This window comes from Microtus oregoni, unplaced genomic scaffold (assembly GCF_018167655.1).
Source record: "Microtus oregoni isolate MIOR12 unplaced genomic scaffold, Mior012 000005F_ref0000423, whole genome shotgun sequence".
NCBI lineage: Eukaryota > Metazoa > Chordata > Mammalia > Rodentia > Cricetidae > Microtus > Microtus oregoni.
Genome location: NW_024543064.1, coordinates 30,763,103 through 30,783,246, shown reverse-complemented (window position 1 = coordinate 30,783,246; position 20,144 = coordinate 30,763,103). Strand labels below are relative to the sequence as shown.

Below are 20,144 nucleotides of genomic sequence, written 5' to 3'. Positions count from 1 at the left end.
GATCAAGAGCAACTTAGGGGAAGAGAGGATTATTTTAACTTACAGTTTATAGCGCTCTCCCCATCTTTGGAGGAAGCAAGGTCGTCAGGAGCTCAAGAGCAGAACTTGAAGATAAGAACTGAAACAGAGTGACCATGGAGGAATGCTGCTCACTAAGTAACTTGCCTTCTTACACAACTCAAGACCACCTGTCCAAGAGTACCATCATCTGTAGTGGATTGGGCTCTCCACATTAACCATTAATCAAGCAAATATCCTCTAGACTTAATCTGCAGATCAAATCTGTTAGAGCTAATTCCTCAGTTGAGGTTCCCTTTTCTCAGGTGATTCTAGTTATGTAAAACTGACAAAAACTAGCCAGCACAGATATCATATTTTCTTTACTCATTCATGATGGGCACCTAGGTTGATTCTCGGTGTTTGCTATTTTGAATAGCACCTCAGTGAACATAGACATGGAAGTATCCCCGTGTTTATTAATCACATTTCCTTCCAGTGTGTATACAGAATTGGGACAGCTGTCTTGTATGCTAGATCTACTTTTCTTTGACAAGTATGCATTTATTGTAGGAAATAATGCATTGGTTATGCCATTTTCATATGTGTGTTACATACTTTGATCATTTCTTTCCCCATTATATCCTCCTCCTCCTTCTGCCCAAGCAGTCCTCCTACTTTCATGTCTTCTTAAAACTCTATAATCTGTATATGGTAGCATATGATATGTGTCTTTCTGTATCTAGCTTACTTCACTTAGTGTGATGAGAATTTAGGTCAACCAGGGGGACATAGTGAGACTCTGTCTCAAAAAAAAAAAGCTAACCACACATAAATGAAGCTAGATCCCCATTTCTCGACTTCAAATGATTAAAGACTTTAATGTAAACCTTAAAGCTTTGAAACTTTTAGAGGAAAAAGTACAGAAAACATTTTAAGATACTGGCAGTGATGTCTGTCAAGAGAGAAATGAATAAGGAAAATGTGGCATTTATACATAATGAAATTTTTCATTTGGGAAGATTAAGAAAGTTATGTCATTTGTCTTTACTTATGTACAGCCTATAATGGTTATGCTTATTTATGTGCCCCCAACCATGTGTAGAATTTCTTTTCTACACATTGTGTGTGTGCATGCACATTTACGCATAATCTGTATGTGTGTGTTTAGGTCAGACTATACCCTCAGGTGTTGTTTCTCAGGATTCTCAGGAACTGTCTGTCCGCCACCCTCCTCCATCTTTTTTGGTTTTGTTTTTGAGACAGGATCTTTTCTAAATAAAATTGCAAATCTCTTCTAATTATCTGAATCAGGTATGAGGAAGCCCCTGGATATGGCCAGTCCTGAGACAGAACTGATGTGTGTGAAGACTAGAAGGCAAGTTACCTGCTTCCAAGACACAGTGATAGGGCAGTCACAGGAGAGAAAGAGTTCCATGAAAAGGGGAGAAAATTTTATAAGAATAAAAGAGCCACTGGTTTGGGGACTGGGATATATTGTACAGTGATAGAACGCTTGCACACTGAGACAATGGGGATATTCTATTGGGAGCTCACCAAGGCCAGCTGGCCTGGGTCTGAAAAAGCATGGGATAAAACCAGACTTGCTGAACATAGCGGACAATGAGGACTACTGAGAACTCAAGAACAATGGCAATGGGTTTTTGATACTACTGCACGTACTGGCTTTGTGGGAGCCTAGGCAGTTTGGATGCTCACCTTACTAGACCTGGATGGAGGTGGGTGGTCCTTGGACTTCCCACAGGTCAGGGAACCCTGATTGCTCTTCGGGCTGACGAGGGAGGGGGACTTGATCGGGGGAGGGGGAGGGAAATGGGAGGTGGTGGCGGGGAGGAGGCAGAAATCTTCAATAAATAAATAAATTTAAAAAAAAAGAACATACTCAAGGTGCTGGACTAATTCCCCAGGACCTGGAGATAAAGGTATCAGTGGTCTAGAGCAAGTTGCAGGAGACATTTTATTCAATTCCAAGATATGAAAATAGTCCTTTGTAGTCAAATTGTGTTTTCTGAGCTGCTATGATAGCCCTATCTTTCCATCCCAAGAGAATGTCATTACCCTATATCTCTGTATCTGTAACTGCCATATATATATATATATATATACATATATATATATATATGTATATATATATATATATATAGTTCTATTTCTGTCCCTTTGTTCCAGTCTGGAGGCATTTCTACTGGTATGAAACTCCCAGCACCTTGTCAGTCTTCCCATGCCATGTACTAGTACCCAAGCCAGCTGATAAGAGATTGCTCCATGTATTTTTCCTGTGTAGTGTATTCCTGTGTCTGGCTTTTGCTGAGATGCTTGAACGAATCACTCACAAATGATTATCCAGCCTTATTTTTTTTTACCTTGTTTTCAGAATACACTGCCTGAATTAGCAGAGAATTTTCCAAGTTTCTTTTTGCTTACTGTTTCCTCAGTTTTTTTTAATTTATTTATTCTTCGTGTCTTTCACATCATGCCTTCCAATCCCACCCATCTCCTGCCTCACCCCAAAATAAATCAAAATAACATCTAAGAGGAAAAAGGAGAAGTCTTGTCAGGGAAGCTGCATTGTGACGCAGTGAGTCATGCAGTTAACCCCTTTATCCATATATTTTTACATGCAGGTATTATCGGAAAGAGTCATTGGTCTGGTTCTAGGCTCCCGGTCTCTGCTGTACCATCGATGCTGGATCTTCACTGGAACTCTTCCTGTACATCCTGTTGCTGCTTGTGTTGTGTGGAGATTATGCAGCCCTGGGTCCACAGGACTGACCTCCCTCACCCTGCCCCGACTCCCATGCTCCAACAGATCACAGATGGGGTGGATGTTGGGTTGGACCAGCACATACCCCTAGTTCTGGGGCTGGTCAGCCCACCAGCTCTCACCTGTCTTTGCCACCAGGGTGAGCTCTCCAGCATTGCCCTGACTAGTTCACCCCATGCAGCTGTGAGCAAGGGGTGGGCCTGGTTCTCCCACTTTCACATCCTCAGAGTCAGTTCTCCCACACCCACATCTTCATGACCAGCTCTCCTATGTTGTCCAGTGTACGGGTCACTCTCCCGAGTACTGCAGCTGATGAGGGGCAGGGACAGCTGTTCTGCTCTTACGATCAGGCATTGATGGACCCAGGGGCTTGGGGAGGGTGCATGTGGGGGATCTATTCCTGACTATGCTGTCACAGACAGATGAGTAGTGGAGACAGTTCTCCCATGCTCACAACTTCAGGGCTGGCTCATCTATACTTCTGCTAACAGTGTTGGCTTTATCGTGCGGCCCGTGCAGGGCCTGCTCTTTCAAGTGCTGCAGCTGATGAGGGGTTGAGTCAGGTGCCTCACCTGTTGTAGTTGGCAAGGGGTGAGGGGAGGAGGGAATCTCTTTCTCTCACCCATGCCACCACATGGCATATGAGAGGGATGTGACCTGATCTGCCATTCTCAATGCCCAGGGCCAGTTTGCCTATGCCCCTGTGAACAGGGTCGGCTCTATTGTGCAGCCCAGGAGGGGTGTAGGATGCTCTCTTCTGAGTGCTTCAACTAGTCAGGAGCAAAACCAGTTCTCTCTAGTGTTGCAGTCAGTAGGGGTGGGACCAACCTTTTTATAGCCCTATCCTCTCTGCCTTTGGTGGTATCAGGAGCCATAAACATCAACAGAGACTGTGACTGCATCAGAACCTGAACCCAGACAGAAGCCCACACTCAGATATCACCTGGACGGCAATGAAGCCACCCACTTCAGCCCACTGCTCATCTCTTTTCCCTCTTTAGATATGCCTCTGTTCACAGGACATGAACCATTTTGTTTCTCTTCTCCCACATATATTGTTCCATACAGTTGCTCACTATAGTAGTGCCCATATGCCTGGTGCTGCAAAGTACCAAGTGGGCCAGTGTTTTCTTCTCAGAACCTGGGACAGATGCCCCAGATTCACCTGTGGGTGTCCTTACCCCATGTAGGGAGTCATGGCCCTGGGCAAGACCATGCTTCCTCATAGCAAAGGGATCACAATAATGCCCAACTGCCTGAGCTGCCATCCATTGAGTTCTGCCGACCCCAGTCTCATGGCATGGGACCAGGATGTTGTTGGAGACCTCTTGGGAACATGGACTAGAAAGCCCAGGCTGCAATCCCTTGAGTTTCGCCAGTTCCAGCCCTCTCGCTTTGTCTTCTGCATTTTTCTTCAAGCATCAAGAAGACTCCAGGCCCTTTCACATTTTAATTCTAATATAAAATAGGCATCCCAGTTAGTCATTTTTACTTTCTAGAAAAATCCAGCTGCTGAACACAATTCAAAGTTTTCTGCCACTTGATTATAACAGATTTCTCAAAAGTGTCCAATAAACTTATACTTTATTTCCTTTTAAGATTCCACCAGAAATACTTTTAGTGCTCACATTTTTAACTGCCTCTTCCATTAATTTATGGTGTTTTCTATTGAGGACTTTAAATTTCTTCCAATTCTTTCTCTTAATTAGAGCAGCTTTCCATTTTTGGTATAAAGATCATTATTAGTTCCCTAGGGCTGCTAGAGCTGAAAGGCAAAGAAGGCAAGGTTTTAAAGTATACAGGCCTTTCAATAGCTTGCCCTTAGACATCAGCCTCTCTGTAACATGATATACTGTGTGACTGCTGTAGAGTGTAGCAGCTCTGGAAAAAGGAAATAGGATTGTTACCTGGGGTACTGTATTCTTCAGTGCAAGGCAGTGGGAACCAAGTAGCTGTCTGTTTAGAGGGCTTTCAACCTCCTGAGTCCTAGGATAACAGGCATGTGCTTCTATGCCTAGTTCCTTTGTTTGTTTTCATGAGGACCTATACTGTGTGTGTGTCTGTTTTATTCTTTTTAGTACTAACATCAATGTTGAAAGTCTCTTAAACTATATAAAATTGTTTTGTATTAAGACTTATCCGTGGCACTACTGGTGAGAAAAAAGCTCTAGCGATAAGAAATGTTGGTTACCGGGACATCATTTCAATTTATTTTATTTGCATTGAACACATTAATAAATTGCCACAGTGGTAATAGGAAAGTTAATGAACCTTTAGAGGCCAGCTGGAGCACAGAGTGCTAACAGGAACCTTCATGGCAACTGCCATTGTTGTGCACAACTTAGTTTAAAGGTTTGAGGTTTCTGTTTTATTCCCTTTGGAACACATACTTTGCAAAATCCAAATGCTGTTTGAGTACTATGTGCTAGTAAGAGTGTATTTGAAATTTTATTTTAAAAATTTTACATTTGTTCTAAGTTTGAACTCACTATAATGTAGTATAGAAGAGGAATTGTTTACCAAGGGAAAAGAGTCAGGAAGGCTGAAAAAGAGGTTTCAGTGATTTTTCAGTGAAACTGTAAAGGTAGAGTTGTAAGTTAGCAACTTAGAGTTCATCTATAGCAGATGAGGCAAAGTGTTGTGAATCTTTTAGAACAACTTGGAGGAAGAAAAGAAAGGGGAGAAAATGATCTGGGAAAATATCTTGAAGCAAATCTTAAAACTTTAAGTTTGGTGCATATAAATATACTGTAACATGTAGGTCCTGCTTGTTGGGGTTTCTGTCCTGCCCGGTACCCCACAGCCAGCAAGCCCCCCAAAAAAATCACACAGAGATCTCTATAAGTTATAAAGCTGATTGGCCCATTGGCTCAGGCTACGTATTAGCTCTTGGAGCTTATATTAACCCATTGTTCTTATCTATGCTAGCCACGTGGCTCAGTACCTTTCTCAGCAGGGCAGCTCACATCTTGCTTCTCTGGAGTCTGGGCAGGAGTGGGAGGAATCAACTTCCTCCTTCCCAGAATTCTCCTGTTCTCATTGCATCATTTTTACTTCCTGTCTGGTTTTTCCATCTATATTTCCTGCCTGGCCAATCAGCATTTATTTAAAACATGATAGACAGAATACAGACAATTTTCCTGTACCAATATACAAATAAATAATACAAATAGGTCAATATGTGAGTTAGATGACTGAAAATTATAAAGGATTTTGAAACTGGATTATTTAAATTTACATACCAACCAGTTTCCCCTCCTTCCTATTTTCTTTTTCTCTTTTCCCCACCTCCTTCCTACCCCCTCTCATACACTCCTCAGAAAAGGTAAGGCCTCCCATGAGAGTCAACAAAGCATGGTCTATCAAGTTGAGGGAAATCCAGGCTCTTCCCGCCTACATCAAGTCTGAGTGAGGCATCCCAACATAGGGAATGAGGCATCACAACATAGCCTAGTTATCATTTACTTTACATCTAGTATTCACTTATGAGTGAGTACATACCATGTGTGTCTTTCTGGATCTGGTTACCTCTCTCAGGATGATTTTTTTTTCCTAGTTCTACTTATTTGCGTGCAAATTTTATGATGCCATTGTTGTTTTTTACCACTGAGTAATACTCCATTGTGTATTTATCCATTCTTCCATTGAGGGGCATCTAGGTTGCTTCCATGTTCTGGCTACTATGAATAATGCTGCTATGAACATGATTGAGCAAATGTCCTTGCGGTATGATTGAGCATCCTTTGGGTGTATGCCAAAGAGTAGTATCACTGGGTCTTGAGGCAGATTGATTCTCAGTTTTCTGAGAAACCACCAAACTGATTCTCCAAAGCGGCTGTACAAATTTGCATTCCTATCAGTGATAGAGAAATGTTCCCATTACTCCACATCTTCTCCAGCATAAGCTATCATCAGTGGTTTTGATCTTATCCATTCTGACAAGTATAAGATAATATCTCAGAGTCATTTTGATTAGTATTTTCCTGATGACTAAAGATGTTGAACATTTTCTTAGATGTCTTTCAGCCATTTTCTTCTGTTGAAAATTCTCTGCTTAGATCTGTACCCCATTTTTTAAAATTGAATTATGGTATTTTGATGTCTAATTTCTTGAGTTCTTTATATATTTTGGAGATCAACCCTCTGTCAGATGTGGGGTTGGTGAAGATCTTTTTCCTTTTTATAGGCTGCTGTTTTATCTTATTGACCATGTCCTTTGCCTTACAGAAGTTTCTCAGTTTCAGGAGCTTCCATTTATTAATTGTCAATCTCAGTGTCTGTGCTACTGGTGTTATATTCAGGAAGTGGTCTCCTGTGCCAGTTTGTTCAAGGCTGCTTTCCACTTTCTCTTCTGTCAGTTTCAGCGTAGCTGAATTTATGTTGAGGCCTTTGATCCACTTGGACTTGAGTTTTGTGCACTGCTATGGATATGCATCAATATGAATCTGGAATCTACATGTTGACATATAGTTAGGCCAGCATCATTTGTTGAAAATTTTTTTCCCTATTGTATAATTTTGGCTTCTTTGTCAAAGATCAGATGTTTTTAGGTGTGTTGATTTATGTCAGGGTTTTTGATTCGATTCTATTGATCCATGTGTCTTGTTTGTATGTCAGTACCAACTTGTTTTTATTACTATAGCTCTATAGTAGAGCTTGAAGTTGGCAGTGGTGTTGCCTCCTAAGTTTCTTTATTGTACAGGATTGTTTTAGCTATCCTGTGTTGTTTTTTTTCCCCATATGAAGTTAAGTATTGTTTTCTCAAGGTCTGTGAAGAATTGTGATGAGATTTTGATGGAGATTGTATTGAATCTGTAGATTGCGTCTGCAAATTGCCTTTCTTACTATGTTAATCCTACCTATCAAAGAGCATGGGAGATCTTTCCATCTTCTGATATCTTCTTTAGTTTCTTTCTCCGAAGACTTTCTTGTCATACAGGTCTTTCACTTGTTTGGTTAGAGTTACCCAAGGGTGTTGTTTCTCTGATTTCTTTGTCAGCCTGATTATCTTTTATATATAGGAGGGCTACTGATATTTTCTTGCATTAATCTTGTATCCTGCCATGTCACACATTACTGAGGCTGTTTATCAGCTGTAGGAGTTCCCTAGTAGAATTTTTTGGGTCACTTATGTATACAATTATAAGGATGATATATTTATATAGTTAGGTTTTATAAGTGTATTTAATTATGCTCATTATTTAAAGTGCCTCTCCATGTATGTCTGATTACTACTTTGTTGGATACCTTTCACGTAAGTGACAAAAGGGTTGAAGAGAGAGCTCAGCCATTGAAGGCTAGACTCTCAACCAAAACATCAAAAGTAAATGATACAGATGATTTAAGTGTTCATGTGTTTAAGTCTCTGTGTGTATTTTGATCTCCAACTTAGGCTTAATATAGATACCCAAATAATTTGGTTAAGTTACTCTGAGCCTCTACAAAATGAAAGACATATTGACAAGATAAGATCATTTATTTAACTTAGCTAAGTTTTATGATGACATAATACTTAGTGGTTTGTGTATTTTTATGCCACATTTAGTGATGTAGTCAGGGAGAAATAAAATTGAACAAAAAGGATGAGGTATAATAAACATAACCTAGAGGCTTCAGCAACTAGACCCTGACAGAGTGTTCGAATGTTTCCTGGCATTTCTGCCTTTGATAACTTAACCTCTGGTATAGGAGGCACCTTTTATTCTCATGGTCTTAGGACTTTGTGTTGAGGAAAGTAAGAAAACCTCAGGTTTTATGACCAGATATGAGGAGGGGAATGGGAAAGATGGAAGTGGCTTCTGCTGTGTTCTTTCATTGTTTCAGTTTAACATATTTTTGAAGCTTGATGGTGGTGGCGCTCACCTTTAATCCTAGGATTTGGGAGCCAGCCTGGTCTACAGAGTGAGTTCTAGGATGGAAAAGGTTACACAGAGAAACCCTGTTTTGTTGTTGTTGTCATTGGTATTTTGTTTTGTTTTGTATTTTGTGGGGGGTTCTGTGTTCTGAAATTATTGCACTTTCTGTAGAACACCTTTAGCTGATCTTTTTAGTCCATCACATTTAGAATAGGTGTTTTAAAGTTTAGTTTTTGCCTTTTCCCTTTAAAGAACTTTTAAACTTAATAAAAACAATCTTGCATGATTTGGACCTAGTAGCCCCATGACCGACTCTGCAGCTAGAACTTGCGTGTAGAGTGGGGTGCTAGCATGGGGTTTGGAATCTTAGTTCTACCCATCCCCACTCCTTAGGAAAATTAGACCTTCTAATGTATCCAAGTAATAAACAAGTTTTGTTTTGCTTTTCTGTATTTGTTTAGAGACAATCAGCTTTGAATTATTTTCTCCAGAAATCTGTGTTTTATATTACGAAAATTCTTCCAAGTTTACAGTTTTTTGGTGGCACTTCCCTATTTCCAGTGCTAAGCAGCCATGTAATATATTTTTAAAATCTTTCATCATTTCAATGCATGGCTTTTAAATGACTCTTAATCAGTTAGAATTTGTCTTGCGTCATGTAGATTTCCTTAATAAGTTCTTGTAAAGGTGAATTAAATTATGATTATATTTCTCAATTCCTTCCATCATGAAGGTATCTTTAAATAATGATCCTATCAAATTTCAGTGACTTACAGATAGATACTAAAGTAGTCAGCTTTTTTGTTTAATTTTAGGAGGTTTTCATTAACTGTGATTCTCTTAGAAATTTACTCATGGGTTCTAATTACAATCCTTCCAAGTAAAATATTTTAAGATTTCAAGCATGATTACTTTCTTCTTTCTTATCCTATATTTTAAAAATTTATACTATTTTCTTGGTTATTGGCATACTTTCATTTAATTCATAAATACTGTCTCCTCCATGCTAATATATTCCAGGTGTTGAGCTCTAGGACTGAATAAATTACAAAGACAAAGGCCCTGTTGGGAGAGACAAATAATAGGTGTAGAAAATATTTAATAGTGCTAATTACTATGTAGATAACTAAAGAAAAATAGAAGGCTTGAGTGATAGGCCAAAGAAGGTTTCTCTGAGGGGCTTACATTTAAACTGAGATCTGGAAAATAAAAAGTTTGCCAAGTGTGAATAGAAGAATGAAACAGTCCAAGTAATGCAGATTCTTGGCCTCTCAAGTGAGGCTGAGAAGACTCCATGGCTGGAGCTTAGAGTGAGTGATGAGAGCTAGGAGATGGGGCAGAAGAGAGGTAGCTCAGGGCCAGATCACATGGTACTCTGTAGGCCTTTGAAAGATTTTAAATGAGAATGACATGGTCAAATTTACATTGACATATAATCAAGACAAGACTATAAGATGGTCAATACTGAGAACTTCTAACTAGAGGATATATAAGAGATTGCATTTTCTGCTAAGTAAAATGAAGTATTCTAGTTTTCTTTAAAAAAAAAAAAAGCCATCATACCATAGAGGTAAGAAATTTGACCAGATTCTATTGCTTGTGAGTAATTGTACCATTAACTAAATGTGTAAACTTGAACAAATTTTCAGACCTCTTTTTACAGTGCTGTCTTCATTACTACTGTGAAAACAATAATACTTGACCTTATAGAATAGGGAGAATCGAACATCTTAATACATGTGAAATGTTTAGAGAAAATTTGGTACATGATAAACACTTAATAGAGGTCTATTATTAATATTTATTCTTTCAAGCTTTTGTCCCATAAGATGTGCAGTTGGGTGTTACTTGAAATACTATTTTTTAAACTTACTATAACTTTAAATCAGAAACTAATCTTCATTTAAGTTCTTGGAAAAATTTAAGTATGATTTGAATAACTTGAGTGAGATGCTTTTCAACTATAAACTTTAAAATACTGAAATACAGTTTGTGATTTTCTAATTAAAACTTCTCATTTAAATGGATATGAATTACAATCACATACCAGATTTTGAAGACTTAATATGAAAAGGTGCATTTTTGCTGATGATTTTTCCTTCAGGAACTAAATAGTGTCTCATTCCCTCTGCCTACTTTCTCTCTATATCTCTTCCAGCCTGGCTATATTCTGCCCTGCCATAGGCCAAAGTAGATTCATTCATTAGCCAATAAAAGCAACACATATACAGAAAGACATCCCACATCATCTCCCCTTTTCTGCTTAAATAAAAAGGATGCTTTTAACTTAATATAGTAACATTACATATAATAAAATAGTTACCAAACAAGAATTACAGTTACAATATTTCTTTGTAAGTCTAAAGTGTTATATCTAATTTATATTTTATCATAACTAAGGAAAAGTATAACTATTCTTCAACCCCACCAAAGATTCAGAAGGATATTATATTACCTAAGTAAACAGGAAGTGTATTGTAAGCAACTTCCAGAACTCTGGAGTTGACAGAGGCATCTCGCTGCCTGACATATTTTTACATGAAGCAGGAAAGTTAAAAATGTTTTTCCTTGTACTAACAAAGTTCATTAGTTGCTTTTTTCTTTCTTTCTTTCTTTCTTTCTTTCTTTCTTTCTTTTTTTTTGGTTTTTCGAGACAGGGTTTCTCTGTGGCTTTGGAGTCTGTCCTGGAACTAGCTCTGTAGACCAGGCTGGTCTCGAACTCACAGAGATCCACCTGCCTCTGCCTCCCGAGTGCTGGGATTAAAGGCATGCACCACTATCGCTCGGCTAGTTGCTTTTTTCTATGTCCTGCAGAATGTATGGCAGTTTCTTCTGTGAAGCAGGAACCCTGAAGGACCATCCCATCTTTTGGAAAGTTCAGCAGTCACTTTTCTGTGGTCCTACATGTTCAGTTCATACAGTATATCATCAAGCAGTCTAAGCAAGAGCAGTTTCTTGCCCAAATGGCTAACTTATCACAATGAAGGAAAATTCCTTAACAAGTTTTTTCAATGCCAATCAACCTCTCTGAAGTAATTGGTACTGCCAGAAGCAGACATGTCTCACTGTTGAGAAAAGTTTAAGTTCTTAAAACCTTTTAAATGCCATATTCTGGAGGTCTTTGAAGCGTTGAAGATTATCTGTCTAACTGAAATATATCTCTGTATATCTAGAAAAACCTAATGAAAACATGACTACAGGTTTGACTTTTATAAATGGCTATGTATTAATCCATTAAATTTAATTATACATTACATTTTTAAATGAACTGTATCAACATAATACAACATATAAACAAGAGCAGAAATACATACAGTGTAACAGCATTGACCTTAAATCTGTATCAATAGACCAAGAGCCATATCAGTGCAAAGTATTCATCTCTATATCATATCCCCTTTTTTTTTTTTTTTTTTTTTTTTCCGAGACAGGGTTTCTCTGTGGTTTTGGAGCCTGTCCTGGAACTAGCTCTTGTAGACCAGGCTGGTCTCGAACTCCCAGAGATCCGCCTGCCTCTGCCTCCCAAGTGCTGGGATTAAAGGCGTGCGCCACCACCGCCCGGCTTCATATCCCCTTTTAAATGAAAACAAACATTTATAAACAATCACTTTGGGAATTTGGGCATAGTTTTCTCCAAACTGCTTCCTACTATTTGTTGGGCAAAGTATTTTTAGGGTTCATAGAGACCTTTCAGGGGCTCTTGTTCTATCAGACCACATTAATCTGGAAGGAATTCAGAGGTTCTCGTCTTCTGTGGAACAAAAACAGAACCTCTTTTCCAAAGTAACATATCCTTAGACTCAAATTTTGAAGCTAAGATACCTTGTGGTATGATTGAGCATCTTTGGGTATATGTCCAAGAGTGGTATTGCTGGGTCTTGAGGTAGATTGATTTCCAATTTTTTGAGAAACCACCATACTGATTTCCAGAGTGGCCATACAAGTTTGCACTCCACCAGCAATGGGGAAGTGTTCCCTTTATATTCTGTATATCTGCACTATCCAATACAGTGGACACTAACCCCTATTATTACTGTGATTTTACTTTACAGTAATTACCCACTTACAAAATGTGTCTATAAATACATTCAAATTATAGGGCTAAGATTTCAAAATATGTATGGTAGAATTTAGTTTATAATCCTTATTAATGGTTTTTGTGACTTTTGAATTTTCAGTTTGTTTAGTTGGAAACTGTTTATATTCAATATTTGCATATGAACAAATATAGAAAATATTTATATTTATTTCTATGCATATAAAGGCTTCCGTTGTACTTGTGGTACTTGTTATAAGTTACCTTCCCACTCTGAGATACTCTTAATAGTAAAACTATGCATTGAATATTTTTTCTTAATAGTGCAGCCTAATATTAGTACTTAAAGGTCTCACCATAGAATTTTAACTGTTTTCTCTCCACACCTTTCTTTACAGATGGAGAAATTAATATACAGAGAAACTGACTTGTCAGCGGTCAGAGCAAGATATAGGTGAATCCAGGAATAAGTTTGAAGCCTCTTCTCTGCTTGCTTAGTTTTTAGTCCATTGACTATGCAGCCTAGTGGTAAGTGTTCATTATGCATTCTAACAGTAAGTAGAATTAAGGAGGCCACAAAGAGTGAATTTAAGAAATTCCTTGTTACTAACCAAAGTCATTATCCTTTTCCATTTAGTTTATTTTTAAATTTGGTGTATATATCTATCTGCATGTGGTTTTGTGAAAATGAGTAAGGTGCCTGTGGAGTTCAGAAGAGGGTATTGGATGTCCTGGAACTGGAGTGACAGGAGGTATAGCCACCTGACATGGGTGTTGGGAACCAAAGTCTAGTCTCCTACAAGAGCAGTATGTGTTTTTAATGGCTGACTCATCTCTCTAGGCTCTCTTTCCTTCTCTTTATACCTATAATGCCATTTTTGTGTTATTATCATGAATTTTCCAAGTTGGGAGAGGAGATTGGAAGTTTAATTTTTAAATAGCTGAAACTGTTTGTCTTTTGGCCAGACTGAAGATTATTAAGAATGGAAAAAAGATCTAAACTCTAATGATTTTTATTTTTTGAGACAAGGTTTCACTTTGTAGCCCTGGCTGGCCTGGTACTTGCCTTATCGACCAGGCTGGCCTTAAACTCACAGAGATTCATCTGCTGCTGCCTCCCAATTACTAGGATTAAAGGGATGCTCCTCCACTCCCAGCCTTTCATGCTGGTCATTTTGCTTCAACTTATTTAAGTATCATTAAAATGTGTAGCCATGCTTTTACACATAGGTCTTATTCCCTGGCCAAACTGAACCATAACTGTCCAAAATGGCATTCGCCAGTAAAGATCAGTGCAATCATATATATAATTTCAAATTTTCCAGCAGTCACATTAAAAAAGACATGAAACAAGAAAAACTAATTTAATAATGCACTTAATTTTTTATATCTAAAACATTTTTTTACACAATCAACATAAAAGTCTAATGAAAAGGTGTTTACAATCTATTTAGCACATTGTAATTCAGGTCCTAAGTTTTATCAGAAATACTTAACTTGTATTTATATTTTAAAAATAATTACAGGCTGGAGAGATATCTCACCAGTTGGGAACACTTGATCTTCTAGGACATAGCCATGGTTCCTGGTACTCACATAGTGGCTTACAATCATCTATAGGCACACACATTGTAAAAACGTTCAAGCAAACACTCGTGCATATAAACTAAATCTAAAAGAAGCGGGGCGGGGGGGGGGGGGAAGATCACAATTGGAAAAGTAAGTTCACATACTGATTTGTTCTAAATATCTTTAAAATTTTTTTCAAATATACATAAAGCTTTCTCGGGAGTCATGGTTTTTTAAATTTAAATGAATAAAAATACCCTAAAGTGTATATTCCCTTCTTCAGCTGTCATAGCCACATTGTAAGTACTCAGCTTGCTCATTTTAGGGTATGAGTAACCACAGGGCACATGCCATTATCTAAAAGTTTTTGACATGTACCTCCTTGCAATGAATATTCTTTAAGATGTCTCAGATCACTTGAGCTAGCTTTTAGGAACCTATGCCCCATATTGGATTGCCTTGCCCAACATTAATACAAAACGAGAAGCTTAGTCCTACCTCAACTTGATATGCCATGGTTTATTGATACCCATGATAGGCCTTTCCCTTTCTGAACAGAAACAGAGGAGATGGTGGGGGGGTGGTAGGAGGAAGGGGAAACTGCAGTCAGTATATAAAATAAATGAAAAATAAATTAATTAAAGAAATGCCTTAGATAAGAATCTGGGGAGATGATTCAACAGTTAAGAAAACTTGCTACTCTTCAAAGGACTCCAGTTTGAATTTCAAACCCATGTCATATGTAACTCCAGTAACCCCATAACTCCAGATCCAAGGGATCTGATGCCCCCTTTTGACCTCCATAGGAAGCCACACACACCCACATATTCATGCATGCACAGGTACACACACATACATATAAGTAAATAGTAAAATCTTCAAGAAAAGATGTCTCTAATTTTTTTTTTTTAAAAAAAGATTTTTTGAAATCCCTGATGACCACACCATAGAATATAATCTGGAGTCTCTGTCTGCTTTATTCAGTGATAAATCTCAATATTTAGAGTAGTGACTGATAAATAGTAAATGATAAATATTTGTTGAATGAATAAACCTACATAAGCAGGGTTACAAGTGTTATTTCTATTTTTCTTTGACAATTTCATATATGTATATAATTAATTTTAATTATTTTCACCCCTTTTACCTTGCATATTCCCCCTTCATCTTCTGCTGAATCCTTTTTTCTTCCCAAGAAGTTCCCCTCCTCCTTTCATGTCTTTTCTGCTTGCTTGCACGAGCATAAGCAGGGTGTTATTTACTGTAGTGTGGGCAACTTTCCACTGAAGAAAATGACACTTCCCTCACAGCAGCCACTAACTGCCAGTAGTCCCTTAGATGACAGGTGAGGCCGTATGAACCCCCCCTTCATCCATGATGAAATGCTGGCTGGCCCAGTCTTGGCTGGTCTTGTGCATGTAACCACAGCTGCTGTGGGCCCCATGTTGTATTCTTAAGACCCTTTTCACAGCACACTTCCTTGTTATTTGGCTCTTATATTCTTTCTGCCCCCCTCTCCGAAAATGTTCCCTGAGTCTTGGAAGGAGTTATGTAGATGTTCTATTTAGGGTAGAGCGCTGTCACTTATTCTTGGCGTGTTGACTTGTTTTGAATCTCTTCATTAACTGCTTCCAGCACCAGTGAGAAGCTTCTCTGACAAAATTTGAGAACAGCACCAATCTGTGGGTATAAACTCTGGCAGTTAGAAGGCAGTTTGACAACTTGTCCATTTAGCAAAACAATACTAAGGCCTATGACCCTCCCCAGTCATGGGTTCTTTAGTAGGTTTACAGTACCAGAATGGGTTCCCTTCTGTGGATTGGGCCTCAAATCAGAAAGCCACTGCATGACTCTTGGCAGGTCACTACTGTAGCTTGCAGGGTTCACAGATGAGTAAGACTTGTTGAATATTTTTCCCCCAGTAGCCTTCATGGCACCTTCTGATAGCATGAGAGGTAGCCAGCAAAAAGGAAGCTTCCAGCTCAGGTCCAGCTTGATTTCTCTGTGTTCTGTAAATGTGTGGTTAAACTTACATGGTCTTCCCATCAAGTTCTGATGAGCATTGTAGAACAGTGGCAAAATATCTGTATTGTTCTAGGGACCTTAGGGGTCTTTTGACCAACAGCTAGTAAGGAGGTTCCCCCAGATATTATTTCAATTTATTTGTGCATTAACTTTTTTGTAGAATGTTATTGTATATTTATCTTTTCTTGCTCTGGTCCAACCAACAAATCTTTCTCCTCTCTGGCATGATTAACCTTACTACATCCTAATTTCTCACCTTTAAAAAGATACTGATAATACCTGATATGATATATATGAGACAGTTATACTGGCCTAATACTTGTGTATAGTAGGTATTAGTTGAATCTGAAATGAAATTAATATAAAAACCTTAAAGCCTTCCTTCATCCAGCTATGCTCCCTGTGATTTATCAGGTTGTGATTAATCATCTTTGCTTTAAATATTTGTTTGATTGAAAGGTGTGTATTTCATTCCCAACAGAAATGTATTTCCATGCAATTTCCCTTGGCTCCAAAGCTTTAGGCCATGGGAAGATGACCAAGAAAAAAAAGAATGCCTGCTATTCTCTCTTTCCTTTTTTTGTGTAAAGGACAGTGACTAGAATAGGGTAGTTACAAAGCCAGGAAGAAGTCAATTGCACATCTCTAGTCCATAAATGCCATGGTTACATCTAGTCTTTACCCAACACTGCTTATCTGGGAAATCCTATCTTGATGGCGCAGTGCATACTGGTCCCCAAACGTTTCCTCCACTAATCTTGTCAGTTACTGTGGATAGCCTGTGACCACAAATTCTCTCTAAGAGTTGGTCCTTTTGTCACTGAAGTCTTGGCCTTTGCATTTTGTCATGTGGATGCTATGTCTTAGTGCTCAAGGAGAGTCCAGTCTCCTAAGTCATGCCTCACCGACCCTCAGGTTACCAAAGTGCCCAAAAATGAACCCAACAGAGCCAGTGTTTTCACCGAACACCTCCCCAAAGGTGCCGGGGACTCTGCCTAGATGATCCCATTGATCTTAGTCCACTCGTAGACGTCCTGTTCACACACAATGTCAGAATTGATGAGGAGGTATCTGTCGCCAACACAGAAATGCTTCTGGCAGGCAGCACACTTGAAGCACTTCACGTGATACACTTTGTCTTTCACGCATATTGTTATCTCATAGACATGGATCCGCTGTCACAGGAAGCGCAGAGACCATCTTGACCAAAAAGCCTGATAGTCTCTGCTGCTCAACTTCTGTCCCAGCTTGTAGTAGAGGTGCCGCCCCACCTCTCCCAGTCAGCACCCACAGAGGTCACAGCTGAGGCAATCCTCATGCCAGTATTGGTCGATGGCTTTCAGGAAGTAGTGGTCCCCTATGTTTTGCTAGCAGCCACCACGTGTCAGCAGGGATGGGAGTATCTGCAGCACTTCATCCATCTTATTGTATTCAACATTTTTAAAAAGAATATATTGCTTTACAGCTAGTTTCATATGTCATAAAATAATTTGATAATAAAAATTTACATTGAAGGGAAACCACCATACTGATTTCCAAAGTGGTTGTACAAGTTTGCATTCCCACCAGCAATGGAAGAGTGTTCCCCTTACTCCACATTCTTTCCAGCATAAGCTATCATTGGTGTTTTTGATCTTAGCCATTCTGACAGGTGTTAGATGGTATCTCAGAGTTGTTTTGATTTGCATTTCCTTGATGGCTAAGGATGTTGAACATTTCCTCAAATGTCTTTCAGCCATTTGAGATAATTCTGTTGAGAATTCTCTGTTTAGTTCTGTACCCCATTTTTAAAACTGGGTTATTTGGAATTTTGATGTCTAATAACTTGAGTTCTTTATATATTTTGTAGCTCAGTCCTTTGTCTGATGTGGGGTTGGTAAAGATCTTTTCCCATTCAGTAGGCTGCCTTTTAGTCTTATTGACCGTGTCCTTTGCTTTACACAAGCTTCTCAGTTTCACGAAGTCCCATTTATTAAGTGTTCTCGGCGTCTGTGTTGCCAGGGTTATATTTAGGAAGTGGTCTCATATGCCCATGTATTGAAGGCTATTTCCTACTTTCTCTTCTATCAGGTTCCATGTGGTCAGATTTATATTGAGGTCTTTAATCCATTTGGACTTGAGTTTTGTGCATGGGATAGATATAGATCTATTTTCATTCTTCTCCATGCTGACATGCAGTTATGCCAGCACCATTTGTTGAAGATGCTTTCTTTCTTCCATTGTATAACTTTAGCTTCTTTGTCAAAAATCAGGTGTTCATAGGTGTGTGGATTAATATCCAGGTCTTCTATTCAGTTCCATTGGTTCTCCTGTCTGTTCTTCTGCCAATACCAGGCTGTTTTCAGTACTGTAGCTCTTTAGTAGAGTTTGAAGTCAGGGATTGTGATGCCTCCAGAAATTCTTTTATTGTACAGGATTGTTTTGGCTATCCTGGGTTGTTTTTCCATATGAAGTTGATTATTGTTCTTTCAAGATCTGTGAAGAATTGTATTGGGATTTTGGTGGGGATTGCATTGAATCTATAGATTGCTTTTGATAAGATTGCCATTTTTATTATGTTGATCCTACCTGTCCAAGAACACAGGAGATCTTTCTATTTTCTGGTATCTTCTTCACTTTCTTTCTTCAAAGACTTAAAGTTCTTGTTGAATAGGTCTTTCACTTCTTCAGTTAGTGTTACCTCAAGATATTTCATGCTGTTTGTGGCTATTGTCAAAAGTGATGTTTTTCTGATTTCTTTCTCAGCTTTATCATTTGTATATAGGAGGGCTACTGTTTTTTTAATTGATAATATATTCTGCTACATCACTGAAGGTATTTATCAACTGTAGGAGTTCCCTGGTAGAATTTTTGGGGTCACTTATATATAGTATCATATCATCTGCAAATAATGAAAGTTTGACTTCTTCTTTTCCATTTTGGATCCCCTTGATCTCCTTTTGTTTTCTTATTGTGATAGCCAGAACTTCCACCTCCTCCCATCCTCCCATTTCCCTCCCACTCCCCCAAGAACTATGTTGAATAGATATGGAGAAAGTGACAGTCTTGTCTTGTTCCTGGTTTTAGTGGAATTGCTTTGAATCTCTCTCCATTTAATTTGATGTTGGCTGTTGGTTTGTTGTATATTGCTTCTATTATGTTTAGATATGTTCCTTATATCCCTGATCTCTCCAAGACCTTTATCATGAAGGGGTGATGGATTTTGTCAAATGCTTTTTCAGCATGTAATGAGATGATCATATGGCTTCTTTTTTTCAGTTTATTTACATGATGGAATACATTGATAGACTTTCATATGTTGAACTATCCCTGAATCTCTGGGATGAAGCCAACTTGATCAAGGTGGATGATTTTTTTTAATGTGTTCTTGGATTCTGTTTCCCAGTATTTTATTATCTATGTTCATGAGCGGGATTGGTCTGTAATTCTCTTGGTTGAGTCTTTGTGTGGTTTTGGTATCAGCTTAACTGTATCCTTGTATAAAGAGTTTGGCAATGTTCCTTCTGTTTCTATTATGTGGAATACTTTGAGGAGTATAGGTATTAGCTCTTCTTGGAAGTTCTGGTAGAATTCTGCAGTAAAACTATCCGGCCCTGGGCTTTTTTTGGTTGGGAGGGTTTTGATAACAGCTTCTATTTCCTTGCCATTTGTTAGGTCTATTTAAATTGTTCACCTAATCTTTATTTAATTTTGGTATATGGTATCTATCCAGAAAATTGTCCATTTCTTTTACATTTTCCAATTTTGTGGAGTACAGGTTTTTGTAGTATGACTTAATATTCTCTGAATTCCCTCAGTGTCTGTTATTATGTCCTCTTTTCATTTCTGATTTTGTTAATTTGGATGTTCTCTCTCTTTGTATTGTTTTCTTTGTTTC

General features: G+C 38.4%; 1 protein-coding gene across 7 annotated transcripts in view; it reads left to right on the top strand.

The window, feature by feature from the left end:
- Positions 1-20,144, top strand: part of Scmh1 (Scm polycomb group protein homolog 1) — a 130,794-nt gene that overhangs the window by 18,076 nt on the left and 92,574 nt on the right. For all 7 annotated transcript variants that reach the window (XM_041651516.1, XM_041651511.1, XM_041651509.1 and 4 more), the window contains exon 2: positions 13,072-13,201. The gene's annotated coding sequence lies outside the window, so the exon portion shown is untranslated. The remainder of the gene's footprint in view (positions 1-13,071; positions 13,202-20,144) is intronic.